Below are 5,473 nucleotides of genomic sequence, written 5' to 3' on the forward strand. Positions count from 1 at the left end.
CATTACTTCTCTGTTTAGTTTCCATTTTGATGATCTGTTCATTGGTAAGAGTGAGGTGTTGAAGTCCCCCACTATTGTCATGTGGGATTCAACGTGGGATTTGAGCTTTCGTAATGTCTCTTTTATGAATGTGGGTGCCCTTGCATTTGGGGCATGGTTGTTCTGAATTGAGTTGTCATTTTGGTGGATTTTTTTCTTTGATGAGTAAGAGGTGTCCTTCCCCATCTCTTTTGGATCATTGAAAAATCTATTTTGTTAAATATTAGAATAACTGCTCTAGTTTGTTTCTTGGTTTGTATGCTTGGAAAACCTTTTTTTCTAGCCATTTACTCTGAGATAGTTTCTATTTTTTTGCTGAGGTGTGTTTCTTGGATGCAACAGAAGTGATGGATCCTGTTTATGTATCCAGTCTTTTAGCCTGTGACCTTTTATTGGTGAACTGAGACCACTGATGTTGAGAGATATTAGTGCCAATGGCTGTTTGTTTCTCTTACTTTGATGTTGAAGGTCTCTCTCTATCTCTGTCTCTGTCTCTCTGTCTCTGTCTCTGTCTCTCTCTCTCTCCCTCCCTCCCCCCCCCGTGTGTGTGTGTGTGTGTGTGTGTGTCTATGTTTCTCTTCTTTTGCTATGAGATGACTTATCTCTTGTGCTTTCTTGGGTGTAGTTACCCTCCTTGTGTTGGGGCTTTTCTTCTAGTAACCTCTGTAGGGATGGATTAGTAGAAAGATATTATTTAAACTTGTTTTTTTTTCACGGAATATCTTGGTTTCTCCGTGTATGCTAATTGAGAACTTTGCTGGGTATAGTAGTCACGGCTGGCATCAGTGGTATCTTAGGGTCTGTTCAGAATCTTCTGCATTTTAGAGTCTCTGTTGAGAAGTCAGGTTTAATTCTGATAGGTCTGCCTTTGTATGTTACTTGGGCTTTTCCCATCGCAGCTTTTCATATTCTTTCTTTGCTCTGTGCATTGTGTTTTGATTATTTTGTTGGGGGAGAATTTTCTTTTCTGGTCCAATCTATTTTGTTTTCTGTAAGTGTCTTATATGTTCGTAGCCATCTCTTTCCTTTATGTTAAGGAAGTTTTCTTGTATGATTTTATTGAAGATGTCTTCTGGCCTCTGTACTGGGAATCTTCACTCTATTCTATTGCTATTACTCTTAGGTTTGGCTTTTTCATAGTGTCCCAAATTTCCTGGATGTTTGAGTTAGAAACATTACATTTGGGGTTGTCTTTGACTGATGTACCAATTTCTTCTATGGTACCCTCTACCCCTGAGATTTCTTGTATCTTCCTCTTCCATCCCTTGTATTCTGTTGGTGATGCTTGTGTCTGTAGTTCTTGTTCTCTTTTCTAGGTTTTCTATCTCCAGTGTTGCTTTCATTTGTGCTCTTTTTTATTGTTTGTATTTCCATTTTCAGGTCTTGGACCATTTTGTTCATTTCCTTCACCTGTTTGATGGTGTTTTCCTATATTTTCTTTAAGGGAATTCCTTACATCCTCTTTGAAGTCCTCTATGGTTTTTATGAGATAGGTTTAAGATCACAGTCTTAAACTTTAACAGCACAGTCAGGTGTGCTGAAGATATCCAGGGCTTACTGTAGTAGGGTAGGTGGGTTCTGATGGCACCATATTACATTGGCTTCTGTTGGTTGTGTTTTTGAGCTTGCCTTTCACCTTCTGGTTGTCTCTGGTGTTGGCTGGCCTGAGAGTCCCAAGTTAGAGCAAGTTTCCTAAGAGGCAAGTGGAGCTGTTGGATGGGGAGTGTTGCACCTCAGATCTGAAACTGCAGGTGTAAGTGTAGACTGGAAGGATGATGGAGTTTCAACAGGGTGAGGCAGATCAGGAAGTGGGCTTGATAGGGTCCCAACAGGTGAGGGAATTGGGGGTAGAGTATATGTGGGGGGTCTTATTTGTGTATCTAAGATTACAATACACCCCCTGGGAGGCAGGCAGAATTGTGGGGTGGGGTGCTGAGATTTTCTTTTAAACTCTAATAAAGTGTCCTCTTTAGGGGAAAAAATAAGATTAAAAAGAAAAGACTTGGGTTTAGAAAAATATTTAGTTCACTTGTAAATTAGGATAAAACTGGAACAGAAGAGGAAGTTTAGGCAAACAGAGGTAAAGCGTTTTTATGAGAAGAAATATAAAAGCTATGAATGTATGAATACATGTATGTTCACTAGAAACAGAACATGCAGTATTAAGAGCATTTCAAAGTAGGATTTTTGCTCTACTAGGTTGGCAAACGTTAATACACTGGACAGTATTAAATGTCTGTTGAGTAATCTCCCACTCTCCTTAAGTAATCTCAATTAAACTCATTAGTTCACACGCACACACGCTAACATATACAAAGACTCGATAGTAGTGGTTACCAGTTGAGGAAAGGGGGACAGTGAGAAAGGAAGAAGGGAGGAAATTGGGGTGAATGTGACTTAAATACATTATGTACATGAATGAAAATATCATAATGAAACTTCCTATTATGAATAATTTATTTATACTAAAAAAACTTTTTCTAAACAAATCTCTCATGTGTAACTGATGGAATTTTGAAGCCATGTTTCAGGAAACAATTTGGTATTATAGAGTTTAGCATTTGTCAGCTTGGAAATTCAGCTTCCACAGAACACTTTCGAAATGTGCACACATGTTTCTTTTTAAGCAGTATTAATTATAGCAGCAATAACTTCAAACAGTACGAGTCACTGAACTGAGTAGATGAATCAGTTATAGCAGTGAAGATTAGAGAACTATAGCTGACAAGGCCAATGTGAACTAATTTCAGGAATATGTTTGGTCAAAAATTCAGATTACAGAACTTAATATCAGTTATATAATTTTCAAAACCAAGGGATTTTACAATATGTTGTCTAGGTATCTGTACGTGTTACAAAAGGCTCATGTGCATAAATCTCCAAGTAGCATTTGCTGTGGGAATTGAGATTTCATGAGGCAACAAGGAGAGCATAGCAGAAGGACAACACTACTAGACTTCTTTTTTTTTTTTTAAATCTTTATTAACTCGAGTATTTCTTATTTACATTTCGATTGTTATTCCCCTTCCTGGTTTCCAGGCCAACATCCCCCTAACCCCTCCCCCTCCCCTTGTATATGGATGTTCCCCTCCCCATCCTCCCCCCATTACTGCCCTCCCCCCAACAATCACATTCACTGGGGGTTCAGTCTTGGCAGGACCAAGGGCTTCCCCTTCCACTGGTGCTCTTACTAGGCTATTCATTTCTACCTATGAGGTTGGAGCCCAGGTTCAGTCCATGTATAGTCTTTGGGTAGTGGCTTAGTCCCTGGAAGCTCTGGTTGCTTGGCATTGTTGTTCATATGGGGTATGGAGCCCCTTCAAGCTCTTTCAGTCCTTTCTCTGATTCCTTCAATGGGGGTCCCGTTCTCAGTTCAGTGGTTTGCTGCTGGCATTCACTTATACTACTAGACTTCTTAATATCAGTAGTAAGTAGTTCATGTCATTGATATTTATAATACACACATTGATTACATATTACATGTGTCTGTATTGCCATGTAATAAAAATGAATAGAACACAATGAATAGTGTCAAGATTAGAATGTGTACCCATCGCATCGGTTGACCAGCTGTTGGGATCACAGACCTCATGGTTCAAATTACCCTTGTTTAATATTGACCCTGAAGTGCAAAGGCAGAAATGCTGCAGTTTGTTGCAAAATGTCGCTGTTACATTTCATTGCCATTTATTATTGCGAAAGTCTCACCGAGTCTAATTTACACGCTAAACCTCACCAAAGATTTGTCTGCATTTGAACAAAATGTATACTTGTAAAGTTTTGAGTTTCATATGGGTTAGACATATAATGGGCATATAGGAAGTTAGTCCTCTGAACGATGGAGGCCTAACAAATATGTTCTGGGGCCAAAGTCTGACTATGAAGTCTACTGCTTTTCACTTATGTGATTTTGAACAAAATACTGAAGTTTCTTTGCCAAAGTTCCTTAAATTGTAAAATGGGGGGGGGGATAATCTTCATAGAAATTTTCAATTCAATATGTAATATTTTCAGCACCTCAATCCCTGAGCTAAATTATTTTCATTTTGGTTTCTGAGGGAGGGTCTTTCTATGACTTTGAGGTGGAGGCAATCCTCCTGCCTGAGTCTCTTGAGTACAGGTATTGTTGCTGTGCACTTCCCTACCTGGCTCCCAATTATATTATTATTTAATCGACCTTCTTTCCAATATGCTATCACCTTACAATAAAGGACATTAAAAAATTCTTATTATGCTCTTTGCCCCATCTACTGCGAGAATGAAGACCGTTCTCAGCAATCGGACTGTCGACATCCCAGAAAACATTGACGTCACTCTGAAGGGGGGCTCAGTCATTGTGAAGGTGGTGGGGGAACTCTGAGGAGGGACTTCAATCACATCAATGTAGGGCTGAGTCTTCTCGGAAAGGAAAAGAAAAGGCTCCGTGTTGACAAATGGTGGGGTAACAGAAAGAACTGGCCACTGTCAGAACCATCTGCAGTCATGTTCAGAACATGATTAAGGGTGTGTCCCTGGGCTTCCGTTACAAGGTGAGGTCTGTGTATGCTCACTTCCCTCTCAACGTGTTATGCAGGAGAATGAGTCTGTGGTTGAAATCTGAAATGTCTTGGGTGAAAAATACATCCTCAGGGTTCAGATGAGGACAGGTGTTGCTTGTTCTGTCTCTCAGGCCCAGAAGGATGAATTAATCCTTGAAGGAAATGATACTGAACTTGTTTCAAATTCAGCAGCACTGATTCAGAAAGCCACAGCAGTTGAAAACCAGGATATCAGGAAGTTTGTGGATGGCATCTATGTGTCTGAGAGGGGAACCATGCAGCAGGCTGAAGACCTCAGTTTTCCAGCTCCAGAAAGAAGAACCTGATCGCAACTACAATTTGGGCTCTTTGGGGACTATAAAAGACTTATATGTTGAAAAAAAATATTATTATAGGAGAGTAATGTCATTATATCCATTTTATAGACCAGAAAACTGATAGAGAGCTTTCTAATCACCACAAGTTCTTTCTTAATCAGCACATATAATCATCTCGACATGATTCCAAGCCTTGCTATCTACCACCATTGCGTCTTTTGACCAGGTCAACCTTATCATGACACAGGCAAGAATCCCATTCTATGTGGTGTAATAGGCAGTCGCCAGTCTCTGATTTTAGGTTTCACACTTGTTATGTCTTCCGGTGATATCACTTTGCACTCTGTTCCAGGTTAAAATATGTAATTTTAAAAGTAATTTGTTGACCTAAAAACCAGTACAAACTTACGTTGACAGAAAATGAAAGAAACTATTTTTATCCCTGTCCTCACTGCCCTGGTAAGAAATAATTGTGAGAGAATGATATTTGTAGAAGCCGTGGTGGGAAAACATTATGAATGGACACTTAGTTTCCCTAGTATGAGCTGGTGCGATTCAGTTGGCCTCTCCCAGTCATGA

General features: G+C 39.6%; 1 pseudogene; it reads left to right on the plus strand.

Annotated features, from left to right (window-relative positions):
* The first annotated feature begins 4,297 nt into the window (after nt 1–4,297).
* Rpl9-ps14 (ribosomal protein L9, pseudogene 14) lies at nt 4,298–4,903 on the plus strand (annotated as a pseudogene).
* The last annotated feature ends 570 nt before the right edge of the window (nt 4,904–5,473 follow it).

The sequence above is a fragment of the Rattus norvegicus genome, chromosome 15, assembly GCF_021556685.1.
Source record: "Rattus norvegicus strain SHRSP/BbbUtx chromosome 15, alternate assembly SHRSP_T2T, whole genome shotgun sequence".
NCBI lineage: Eukaryota > Metazoa > Chordata > Mammalia > Rodentia > Muridae > Rattus > Rattus norvegicus.